The 13,582-nt window shown below is 42.7% G+C and overlaps 1 non-coding gene across 1 annotated transcript; it reads left to right on the top strand.

Moving 5' to 3' along the window:
• The first annotated feature begins 292 nt into the window (after positions 1-292).
• On the top strand, positions 293-395 carry LOC134400981 (U6 spliceosomal RNA). Its single transcript, XR_010025614.1, has one exon. It is a non-coding gene; the product is annotated as a U6 spliceosomal RNA (small nuclear RNA).
• The last annotated feature ends 13,187 nt before the right edge of the window (positions 396-13,582 follow it).

Raw genomic sequence — 13,582 nt, 5'->3', positions numbered from 1 at the left:
CTGGCACAGTTTCAGGAGCAGGATCTACACTACTACGTTAAAGCGCTTTATAACAGTTTCGACAACTGTTGGGGCCCAGGACACACTCCATATACCATTTTCAAAACTGTTATAAAGTGCTTTAAAGCAGTAGTGTAGATACGGTCAAAAAGCCTCTTCAGGAGTTTCTTGGGGGAATAAGGAGACTTAGGATTTCACAGTCCTTGGCCTTTCTGGCATACCAAAATGGGAGGTTGTTATCAAATTTAAATCTTTCTCTTTTTAATTTTACAGGCTTGAATTAACTGCATACTTGCTTTGGTGACACATAAGCTAAATCTGAAATGATTCAGAAAAAATTAGCCTGGCCCCTATGTAAGGATGACACACAGATTCGTGAATTCTTCCATATTCTTTTAGGGTGGGGCTGTGGCTCAGTGGTAGAGCAGATGTCTTCCCTACCAAAGGTCCTGGGTTCAATCCACAGCAGGTTTGGCTAGCAAAGTGAAATCCTGGAAAGCTGCTGCCAATCAGAAGACAATAAGGAGCTAGGAAGAGCAGCGGTCTGACTTGATCTCTGTGGCATGTGCTTCTGCGTACGGCTGCTGTTTTTCTAACAGAGAGGCATGTGTCGTATTTGTTATGCTGTGAATGGGGTTTTATGTACACTTGATAGCATGCATTAGCAAACTGGACCTGGGTATGAATGTAGTGTTTATTCTTCATTATAATGTTGGGCTTGTTCATACTTGTGGCTTATTCCTGAGCAAACAGCATCAGAGGTAACTGAAGTGTAAATGCAGCTGCATATCACTCCTAAGTCAGATTTTGATGCCCTCCATCATTCAACGCATTCAGTTCCTTCGTGATCATAGACAGAGCAAGATGTGATAACTTTGCTAGCTAGGCTCATACGCAGTGGTGTGTTGTGGACTACCTTTGGGCTTGGTCTAGAAGCTCTAGCTGAAACAAGAATTTTGTTCTACTTGTGGTAATTCACATTGGCCCTATTGCGAATTAGAGTTAATTCTCCCCCCACCGCAGTGAAAAACTACTCCACAAGTCCACAGAATTAATGTCACTTGGAAAAAGCTAGTCTGCTGTCCATAGGTTGGATTCATAGTAATCTGAACTCATTTGAAATGCATTGCAAATTTGTCTACCTCCCTAGTTAGTACTCAACATTGCCAACCATAACTGAACTTCACTCTGTGGAACCCCGAGTATGCTTTTGTGGAATCCGGGGATCTGTGTTCCCTGGAACACAGTTTGAAGTCTGTTGCTATAAAGCAGAATCAGAACTATTGCTTCTTGGTGGCAATATATTATTGCTGAGTCATTCCCACAGAAACAGAGCGTCTCAAGGTAGGTAAGGAGATCCCTTTTATTACCCCAACTTTTGTTTTGTGATTTGCATGCAACCTTTGATCTTCATGATTTTTCTTCACTGGAAAAAGAAGTGAAGGGAAAGAAAAGAAAAGAGAAAGAAAGATAACCCTAGATTGTGAAACTTGAAAGCTAGCAGATTCTCAACAATAAAAGCCTAATAGTTAACTCTGTGTTTCTTTCGGTGGTGGTTTGGCCTCATGTATTTAAAATATGTGTTTGTCATCTGTAGAATGCTATATAGATCTCATAAAAATAATTCCCATTCAGGAGTCAGTTGCTGTCTTGAAAAGACTGGCAGTGAGACAAATCTCTTGAACCTGTAACTAGAAGGATCATGGATGTTATGAAAAAGACAAACAGCATGAATTTTTTTTAAAAAAAATATGTGAAGATGGACAGATTTTACTTCACTCATTAGTTTGTCCAGAGGCAGTCCTTTATTGCCTCCGGAGAAACTCACTTTTCTAAGCAAATCTTAAACATAACCTGTGGGCTCATGTTACATCTGAAAGGAAAAATAAACGTGGGGAAATTTAAGTAACAGAATACACTTGCTGCTAATGAAAACTGTTTCATCACAATCAAGGCAGTTCAAACAGGTTAACAAAAGCTTTTCATTTAAATGACTACTGATGACAACCAGGAGAAATTGAGTAAGGAGCTGTTGTCTTGTCCTCTCGTGGAGACCACACCTTTGGAGGGAAACCTGTCAGCTACAAAACCAGTTATTATTTTCTAAACTATGCTGGGCTGACTCACAGCCCAGCCAGTGGTGATGGGGATTAGCAAAGCAAGTGGGATACTAGCCCAGCTCCCTGGAACTTAAGAGGAAGAAGGGGAACACTCACTTCTCAGAGATAGACTTACCAGATGTCAGGGGTATTACCCAGATATTCTGGGATTGTATCCACCATTTTGCTCCACCATTCAAAATCATGGACTGGAGACTTCTGCTGGCATTTAGATGTTAGAACTGGCCTTAATTCATCAAATGGTGCACTCATCCTATAAGAATTTCTTCTTTAAGACTTTTTAATCATGTTTGCAAAAATAAAGATGCGTACAGTTGCATGCATATTAACAGGATGTTTTGCTTTTCTTCCGTGTCACAAAAGAGTTCTGGCATATTCACAGTTTTAGATTCATCCAGGTCTTTTCCTTCTCCATCCGACACAACTCACTAGATTCCTTGTTAAATGGGAGGATTGAGTTTCATTAGGATTCTCAGCCTACCATGACCTTTTTAAACAGAGCATAATAAAAAGCACAGCACAAATCTGATACCGTACAGAAACTTATGTGGGGCCAGCAGGTGACATGACTTGATGGTTGTCTTGACCAGGAGCCTACCTTTGTTCTGAATTGAAAACAGCAATACCACAGACGTGTAACCAGTCTTTTATGGATTTTGCTTCGCAGAACAAGGGTAAACTTTCTTCTAGCACCTCGTTTCTCCTCCACCCCATATATGATTGACCTGTCAGTCCACCTTCGTGTACAGTTCAAGATTTGTTTAGTGAAACAATTGTGGACTTAAACAGTACTTTTGCAAGGCTGTGCTCTTTTGATCCAATCCTGAATGTTAAGCATGTGATCTCTACATAATATAATAATTAAATAGAAGCTTAGGTCCTTTCCATGAGCAAGACTAGACTATTCAGCATTTAACTGTGCTAAACAGAAATATCATAACAATCCATTGACCATGCAAGTCTTTATGGACCTGTATGGACCTGTTTATGGTTTATTATTTAAACAGATCCTTTATGGATCTGTTTAAATAATAATGCCCCCATCATCTTCTGAATGATTACACTCGCCCCTTTTCATGACTTCATTCCATCCACGTTCCTATTGTGGCTGGATCCAGTATCAGCTTTACTGAGGACTGTAATGAAATTAAACATGTCCCAAGTCCTTGTTTATAGTTGGGAAGTCTTCTTGAGTTGCAAGGCTAAACTATACCCAATGGTTTATAATGTTACATTCATCACCTGATCTACAACACTTAAAATATAGCAGTGCACATTCTGGAAATGGCGCCTATTGCTTATCATCCTCTGTAGATGATCCATTGTCACAGCGTGTTATTTCATAGGCGACTTGAATCTCCTGACGCAACGACAAGGTGAAATCAAATGCTCTGTAAAACCCACTGTGGATTTGCAACATACTCAAATGTGATACTCCAGTTCAAAGAACAGTACCTGAACTAGAGTACAGTTACTGACAATAACATTATTAACGGTCAGCCATCAAATGCTTTTGATTAAGGAGAGAAGCCCCGCTACACTATATAATGCACTATATAATAGGAGATCCCCCCCATCTCCACGCTGTTGTGTTGGATGTGCTCTATGAAAAGTGAATGCTGTTTTTAAAAAAGATTAATTGCATCTGCACTGTATTTTATCCTTCCTGGGCATTCATTTAAAAGGAACATGGAGAACATGTCGCCGCATTCTGATGTAATAACTTACTATGAGAGAAATCATTAGTTGCTAACTGTATCTCATTACTGCAAAATGCTATGACTGTTCACACTTCACTTAAATGCACCCCTAATTCATAGCAGCTGGGTACGGTTGCGCTGAACATTTTTATAAATAACGTATTCACGTTAATACTTGTATAAAAATAATGATAATCTGGCTATATAGTTGCAGTGAATTCCCATAAATCTTTTAGGGGAATCTCTCTCTCTCTCTCTGGAATATATTACTTGCTATAGTAAAGAGACCAAAGATAACACTGCAGTTCAGTTAAACTCGATGTGACTGATCTCAATGGTATCATGGTTGCCTTCAAAATAGTTAAGGGGCAATTCACAAACAAATCAGCATCTTTGGCATGCTGGTTGAGAGGATCTGTGCTGAGCTGAACAAATGGTGCTTTCTCACAAATACCCAGTTCATATTTACAGAGCAGCCTTCTCCAACCTGGTACCTCCAGATGTTTTGCATTGAGCTCCCAGCATTCCTGACTGTTGTCTGTGTTGATGGGAATTGAAGTTCAAAGCATCTGGAAGGCACCAGGTGAGGGAAGGCTGCCTCAAAGTCAGAGTCAGTAAGCCACTGATATGGATAGGAGACAATTTTATTTGGTCCACATTGTTAAGGGAACCAACCTAATCTACACTTCCTAGACTAATGTATTGTTATGTGTTTGGGGTCAGTCAATTTAACATCCAGCCTCCCCCCCCCCTTAAACTCAGTGCCTCTGAGTGCAAAGACAAAAACACATTTGTCCTGGTTTTCCCTCAGATTATCCCACTTTGTTTCCATAGTGCATGAAAGCTTGCAAACTTACACCAGTGCGCTTGTCTGTAGCGCGTTGCTGTTATCCCGCTGAGGTTCACTCTCACCTTGTTGTTTTCGCCATCGCCTCTGCCCATTGATCTCCTTTGTACCTCCTATAGTTCACTGGTTGGTGGTAGTTGGACACCGTGCCCTCCCTACCTAGGTTGTTCTTCTCTGTTGCCTAGGCTATGGCCGTTCCCCTCACTCTGCCTGGAGGCTTTGGAGTGTGAACATAGATAATCTTCAAAAAGGGCAAAAAGGAGGAACCTGGGAACTACAGATCAGTCAGTCTGACATCCATCCCTGGGAAAATTCTGGAGCAGATTATAAAGAAGTCAGTCTGTAAACACCTTGAAATCAATGCGGTGATCACTAGAAGCCAACATGGATTTGTCAAGAACAAGTCCTGTCAGACTAACTTGATCTCATATTTTGATAGGGTAACCTCTCTTGTGGACTGTGGGAATGCTTTGGACGTCATATATCTTGACTTCAGCAAAGCTTTTGACAAAGTACCACATGACATTCTGATTTACAAACTAGCTAAAAGTGGGCTAGATGGAACAACTATTAGGTGGATTCACAGTTGGCTGCAGAAACGGACTCAAAGAGTACTTACCAATGGAACCTTCTCAAACTGGGGAGAGGCAACAAGGGGGGTACTGCAGGGCTCAGTCTCTTCAACATTTTTATTAATGATTTGGATGAGGAGGTGCAGGGAATGCTTATCAAATTTGCAGATGACACAAAATTGGGTGGGATAGCTAATACCCTGGAAGACAGAAACAAACTTCAAAGTGATCTTGAAAGGCTGGCGTGCTGGGCTGAAAACAACAAAATGAAATTTAATAGGGATAAATGGCAAGTTCTACATTTAGGAAATAGAAACCAAATGCACAGTTACAAGATGGCTCAGCAATACTACAAATGAGAAGGATCTTGGAATTGTTGTAGATCGCAAGCTGAATATGAGCCAACAGTGTGATATGGCTGCAAGAAAGGCAAATGCTATTTTGGGCTGCATTAATAGAAGTATAGCTTCCAAATCACGTGAGGTATTGGTTCCTCTCTATTCGGCCCTGGTTAGGCCTCATCTAGAGTATTGCGTCCAGTTCTGGGCTCCACAATTCAAGAAGGATGCAGACAAGCTGAAGCGTGTTCAGAGGAGGACAACCAGGATGATGAGGGGTCTGGAAACAAAGCCCTATGAAGAGAGACTGAAAGAACTGGGCATGTTTAGCCAGGAGAAGAGAAGATGGAGGGGAGACATGATAGCACTCTTCAAATACTTAAAAGGTTGTCACACAGAGGAGGGCCAGGATCTCTTCTCGATCCTCCCAGAGTGCAGGACACGGAATAATGGGCTCAAGTTAAAGGAAGCCAGATTCCAGCAGGACATCAGGAAAAACTTCCTGACAGTTAGAGCAGTACAACAATGGTATCAGTTACCTAGGGAGGTTGTGGGCTCTCCGACACTAGAGGCCTTCAAGAGGCAGCTGGACAACCATCTGTCAAGGATGCTTTAGGGTGGATTCCTGCATTGAGCAGGGGGTTGGACTCGATGGCCTTGTAGGTCCCTTCCAACTCTGCTATTCTATGATTCTATGATAATAAAAATAAATGGGTGTGTGGAAGGAACGGGCAGCCAGAGGGAGGAAAGGAGAGGTGGTTCACCCCGAGTCCCTGCCCCTCGCCTCGTGTTCTCCCTCTGTCTGCCTGTACCTCCCCCACCCCATTTTTTTATTTTTATTATCTGTATCTGCGCAGCTGCGTAGATACAGATAATATTTTTTTAAAAAGGGGGGTTTAGAAAGGCCGCATTCCTCTCCTCCCCCCTGTTTTTTTTTTTTAAATCTTTCAAAGACTGGGAAAGTTTGCACTTGCGTTCCTTCCTGTGCATGTCATGAAGGAACGCAAGTGCGGGCGCGAGGTGCCTCGTGGTGCCAAAGCACCGCCGTAAAGACAGGGAGTGGATTTCTGAATAGATGTGGTGAAGTTCTCTTCACCTCTTGGCAAGACAACACAGTCAGCCGGCTTACCAAGCAGTCGCATCTGCACTATGGTAGAAATAGTCTTGTTCAGCCACTTTGTTCAAATTGGATTTTAATGGAATGATCTAAAACATGAAAATGATCAAAGCTGTTAAACCCTTCACATGTGGAAGGCATCAGTATGAATAATTACCAAAGCCATTTCATGGATGCCAAATGTCTCAGTGTAATTGGCTCTTAATACAGTAGGGATATCACACAGAATGTCACAATATTATTCAATATTGTCACAAATATTATTCAATATTTCAATATTTTCTTGTCAAAGACCTGGTTTAATGAAGAGCTTTATCTCCTCAAACTACGGTGGCAGGTATTAGGCTATCCACATAGGATACTTCAAAGTCCAGTTCGATGCACAATACTGGTTCTTGAGTGAGTTCATGAGACGTTGATCCACATCCTGAAGATAAAATCAAGACTAATTTGGGTAGAAATATTGAAATACCTCTCCAGTGACAATGCTCCTATAGTCAACTACACAAACCCTGATACTTGGAAAGATTTTCCATGAGTGAATGAGATTTTTCCAAATGATTTAGAAAACAACATACTCTTTAATAAAAAAAGTAATGGGGCAGCAAAATGGGAGGGGGAAAGATCTTGCACACCCCTATGAAAGATTACTTCACTGATTTACACAGGTCTTTCTTTTTTTTACCAGCATTGGAATGCTTGGCTCACTGGCAGCCCCTCCCCCCCTCACAAACCATTCTCTTCATGCAGTTTCTTCTTCAATGTTCTATTGTTTTCCAAACTACATTTATTATATATTTTTCGATGCTTGCAGTTTCCAGGCACTACTCTTTCTTCACACTGACGTAAATGGGATTTGTGGGCTGGGAAAAACCCACCCCACCGTGCCCCCATCCTTTCTCACTCACTGTCGCATAGTGCTGTCTAGCAAAATGGCTCTTTGCTGCTGCTGTCACTGAGGAACGAGCAGGAAATTAGAGGAAGAGAAGGAGGCGGCATGGGAGGACATGATGGCAGTGGCAAAGAATCATTTTGCTAGACAGTGTCATGCAAGAGCAAGTGAGAAAGAAGAAGGCATTGGGGGTGAGGGGGATCCCTCACGAGGTAGCCTGTCAATGGCATGAGTAGGTGAGGAGAAGTAAGCTGAAGTAACTTGAAGGCAGCCCATCCCCTCTTCTGTACTTTGTGTGCTTGGCTACTTCTGTTTGCACATGTACTGTGGAGTGAAGCTTTAAAGGACCATACAAGTTGTGTTTAAAATTCCATTGCTGTGCAACATCCAAGGTGCGCATGCTGTCAACTGGGTAAAGAAAAAGAAAGCAGGGGACTCCTCCTACTTTTCCTGCAATTGCAAGTCTGTGTGACTTTTGACATCATTATAAACACGGAGGATACAGTGCTGTACTCCGTAGCATGTGCCCCCACAGTAAGAAGACCAGCGTGGTGATGCCTGACACACAAAAGCAGCTCTAGTGGAAGCCCTGACTGGCTTACATGAACACATTTGACTCCAGTATGCTCTGGTTGAATGTTTGCAAGCAAAGAAAATATTACAAGGGTAACGTACTCCACTATTTTCTTATTCAAAGGAAGCTAAATCCTTTAGTGCAGTGCCTTGAACTTCTCAGCAGCTGGAAAAATCAGGGCAGTTTACATTATGGGTGTCATCAGATGAGTGTTTTATCGCATGCTCGCTACTGCCCACTTACAGATGTTCGTGCGTCCTTTAGACAGTGATGTCCGCCTCCTGCTTCTCCCGCTCATTTTTCCATCGCAAAATAGACTCCTTTTAATCTGACTTTTTTTTTAAAAAAAAAGGAACGTGCCACGATCTGCCAGGAAAGGGGTGCGATAAAAACAGCCCCTGAATGGGCCACGTGGTCTTTGTTTACTTCCTCTTTCCCCGCTGGGAAGATATCAGGAAGTAATGAGGGACAAAAGCAGGAGTGGAGCAGTGATGCTAAGGAACCGCGATTTCCCCCCATGTGATGATGCACTCTATATTTCTTCACTTTTGAGCCATTTACTGTGAATTTTTGGAAATCCATAAAATTTGTCTGGGATATCATTTACATGTGAATGTCAACAGTTACCAAATTTTAGACATGTCTTGTAATCTCCTCCCTCCCTCCCTCCCTCCTTTTCATTGTATCCTAGAGCCAAGTGAGCCAAATGAACTGTCCAGCTGATTATTTCTATCAAAAAGTTCACCAACGCTTAAGAAAAACACCTCCCGCCTCACCAATGGATTTCTCATCAGGCCCAACAGAGCTAGAGCAATGGGTTAAGTAGGCACCTCAAGGGGCCACTTGACATCTGCTTACATTGGTGACTTTTTGATCTTGTTTGTTTTACCTTCCTGTTGAGGAACTGGCCTACTACAGAACAGGCCATGTGGACATTACTCCAAGAGAGCCATGGCTAGGAGAGAGGCAAGGGAAAGGGGTTTGCAGAGGAGGTGGGGGAGCAGCGGAGGAAAACATATCCTTGATGACAGATCAAATGAAGGTAAAAAGGAGAAAGGAATTACATGCTCCACAATGACGATAATGGGAGCGGAAAGAAAAACACTGCACGGCTCCTGTGTGAAAACCTTTGCCTGAAAGAGGGCACCATCGCGATGTTCTAGTGTCACTGACTGATCCTACCTCTCGCTACACTGCAACACTGGGTGTTATTTTTTCTTTCTTTCGTTCCTAAAAAAGAAAGTTTAAAAAACAAAATATGGCTGCTGAATGTTTGGAGAAGGCGATGTTGTGACTAAAATAATATGAACTTTTGGTGGGCCTGACCCACATCCAGTCGTCAAGTGGCCTTTGAGTCCTCCTAATTCTGAGGTTGCAGCTTTGTTTTCATTATTGTTAAGATCTCATTACCTTCATATTAGTTACAGTTTGCATGTAAACTGCACAACCTTGGAAGTCACCAGATCCTTGTTGTGTACAAAACTGGTTCTGCAGGATTTGGCATTTTGCCCTTTTAAAGAGAAATTAACTCAGTGAGCTAGAAATGCAGCTGGACCCAAACTTATTTGTGGGCTGTGAGATTGCGAGGGAGGGGGAGAGGAAGAATCTGCCTCTGGAACGTCTTTTGTCAGCTGCTAGCTGGTGACCATCTTTCCCCCACCTCCATCCCATGGCAGCAATGGGTGCTGTGTTTCCCCCCTCCAAAATTTGCCAGAGGGTTTTGGGCCACTTTCACCCCTTCCATCACCCCAAATGTACAGAATTTTCACCTCATCGCTATCTTTTTTTCAGTCTGATTCCTCTTAATTCCTATATTAACAAGACTCCAAACTTCCACACCCACCATTGGCTCATTCATTATTTCAGAAAGATTATTATGTTTAATAGACAATATTGTATTTATTTATGTGATCTGTACTCCACCTTTCTATATAAAAAAATAGCACTTAAGGCAGCACTCAGACATAATTAAAATTGATTAAACCAGTAAAATACATTAAAATAAAATAAAAACACAACAATCACAGAATATAAAACAGCACCAACCCAAAAGACACACTGACAGGCCAAAGGCCTCCTTAAAAACTGGCAGGTGCATATGGGAGAAGGAGGTCTTTCAGGCAGCCGAGTCCCAAGCTGTCTAGGGCAGCAGTCCCCAATCTTTTTGGCACCAGGGACCGGTTACGTGGAAGACAATTTTTCCACGGACCGTGTGTGTGTGTGTGTGTGTTGAGGGGATGGTTTTGGGATGATTCAAGCACATTACATTTATTGTGCGCTTTATTTCTATTATTATTACATTGTAATATATAATGAAATAATTATACAACTCACCATAATGCAGAATCAGTGGGAGCCCTGAGCTTGTTTTCCTGCAACTAGATGGTCCCATCTGGGGGTGATGGGAGACAGTGACACCCGAAGTGTGTTGCTTATGTCCAGTCTACTCTGTAATCTCATTTTGGTTGTTGTCAATGCAGAAATTGCATTGTTGTCAATGAGAACATGGCCCGGTTCCTAACAGGCCACTGACTGGTCCCGGTCCGTGGCCCAGGGGTTGGGGACCTCTGGTCTAGGGCATTATTATAGATCTGAACCAGCACTTTGAATTCTGCTCAGAAACAGACCGGTAGCCAGTGGAGTTGCTGTAACAAGGGAGTCACAGGCCCTTTCTACACCTAAGGATTATTCCAGGAAAATGGACGGATCATCCCTGCACAGGGATGATCCCTGGAGGATCCTGGGAAAAAGTGCAGGTGTAGAAACTGCCACATACTCCCTATAACTAGCCCTGCTCAACAGTCTGGCTGCAGCATTCTAGACCAACTGAAGGTTCTGAACAGTTTTTGAAGGCACTCAAGCAGAGCACATTACAGTAGTCCAAGTGGGATGGAGCTAAGGTACATGTGACCGTGGTCAGATCAGACATCCTTAGGACTAGCCACAGTTGGTGCTCTAACTCAGCTATAACCCCATCCAGCACAGCTTGAATCTCTATTCCCTGATCTACCTTTCTGACCACCTAAAGCACCTCTGTCTTGTCTGGATTAAGCTTCAATTTGTTTGCCTTCATCCAGTCCATTACCAACATCAGGCACCAATTTAGAATCAGAACAGCTTCCTTGGATTTAGATGGAAAAAGAGAGAGGGGGTTGAGGTTGGGAATCATCAGTATACTGGTGTAGATAGTATAATGTGGGAGATAAAATAGAAGCCTAAGGGACGCCACAGGCCAACAGCCATGGTGTTGAACAGGAATCCCCCAGCAGTGTATTACGGTGCCTCCCAGTTCCATCTCTGACAGACGCCCTAGAAGGATACCATGGTTGATGGTATCGAAAACTGCTGAAAGGTCCAGAGTAACTAACAGGTATACACTCCCCCTGTCCCATTTCCAGTGTAGATCATCCACCAAGGCAACCAAAGTAATCTCTGACCCATAACCTGATCTGAAGCCAGATTGTGGTGGATATAAATAATCCATCTCATCCAGAAATCCCTGGATCTGAGAAGCCATCACACACTCTAGCACCTTGCCCAAGAATGGGATATTGGAGAATGGCCAGAAATTATCCAATATGGTGGGGTTCAGGGAAGGTTTTTAAAACAAAGGTCTTACTGCTGCTTCCTTTAGGCAAGACAGAATCACACCTTTGCCATAAAGATGCTTTCAGCACAACTCTTACCCACTCAGCCAGTCTCTCCTTGGCTGCTTTTATAAACCAGGAAGGGCAAGAGTCCAGCACACAAGTAGTAGGCCTCACTTCTCCAAGAATCCTGTCCACAACTTTGGGGTGCATAATTTTAAAAGTATACATTGTAATTGGGTAAGCTGAACCCAAAGTTAACACCCACCGGACCTGTATCAAATACGGCATTCATATTGGGGTGACTCTAAAGAGATGCAATGGTGTCTAAGGAGATGCTGTGGTGGCAGAGAAGTTCAACTTCTTTGCCAACCTCATGGCCACGGAGGAGGCTTTCAAATGAGCTCTAGTCCCATTTTTGATCAGACTCATTCCAAGTTTTCTGTCAATGTCACTCTAGTCAATGTCCCACCTGTTTTATCACCTGCAGAGTCTTGGAAAATCAGGGGGCTTGTTTGGCTTTACTCCATGCGAGAGAACACTCAGGAGCAAATGTCTCAAATGTCCAGGGCATTCCTCCATTTCAGAGATCAAGCAGGACTTCCACAGAATTGCCTGCCAAGGTGGCAGGAAAATCCCCAAGAGCCATCAGAAAGCTGTCCAGATCCACCAGTCATGGGCCTAATCTACACCAAGCAGGATATTGCACTATGAAAGTGGTATGAAAGCATTATATAAAAGGCAGGAGCCACACTACTGCTTTATATCGGTATTGAAGTGCACTGACAATTGTTGGGGCCCACTGACACATACCATATACCGCTTTCATAGTGCTATATCCTGCTTGGTGTAGATTAGGCCTTAGCACCACACCCTTTCAGGGATTTTGAGTCCCAGCAAGACTAAACCCTACCAGGTAGTGATCTATCAATGACCAGAGAACTATTGAAAGTTTCTCCACCCCCAGATTACTATCATCTCATCCTACACAGAAAACCAGATCCAAAGTGTGCTTTGCTGAATGAATGGAGCCAGATATTAATTGGGATAGACTGATGGTTGCCATGAAAGCCATGAATTCCTGAGCCACTCTTAACCAAAACATGGGTGTGTCCTTCCCAATATTACAAAACACACAACTTTTGCTACAAATATGTGTATACCATGAGGCCTGTAAGTTGGGATTTGCCTTGAAGGGATTTGCCTCACCAGGGAACAGATATCACTTAAAGGGGCAAGCTCTTAACGAAGTCACAAGGCAGAAATCTTACCAAGTATGAACACAGAAATTACTTAGTTGCATTATGAATGAAACTCATTCTGCTTTTGTTTACCATGGTTTTTGCAAAGCTACACTTCTCTGGTGATGCCTTAAAAGCTAATGCCACATATTTTATGAGCCAAAATCCATTTACAATGAGAGTGACCCCTTGTGACCAGCAGTTTAAATAAGCACCTTCTGTCCTTATTTCCTACAGTGGGAATCGCGTTCCATAGATATGATGTAAGCAGGACTTGAAGAAGACTTTCACTGACATGCTGATCAGAAATCATTTAGAACAAAAAGCATAAATGACAGCCATATGCACTGGACTCTTTATTTTATTTGCGATGGTTGGGATTGCAGACCCCAAGTGGGGGTATCTTCTGATCTGAAGATGCAATTGAAAACAGGTGTCCTCCACACCACATGTGTACATATCTATCTATCTATCCTCTCAAGAGATCCTTTCAGCAGGTCAAATTCGGAGACAACTTCTCCAGTTCTATCCTTCCCTCCTCCTTCTCTTCCTCTGTCCTAGAAAATTGGCATACTAAGATATTATTATCTTGCA

The sequence above is a fragment of the Elgaria multicarinata genome, chromosome 6 (genome assembly GCF_023053635.1).
Source record: "Elgaria multicarinata webbii isolate HBS135686 ecotype San Diego chromosome 6, rElgMul1.1.pri, whole genome shotgun sequence".
NCBI classification, from domain to species: domain Eukaryota; kingdom Metazoa; phylum Chordata; class Lepidosauria; order Squamata; family Anguidae; genus Elgaria; species Elgaria multicarinata.
This window is presented reverse-complemented; position numbering and strand designations above follow the sequence as displayed.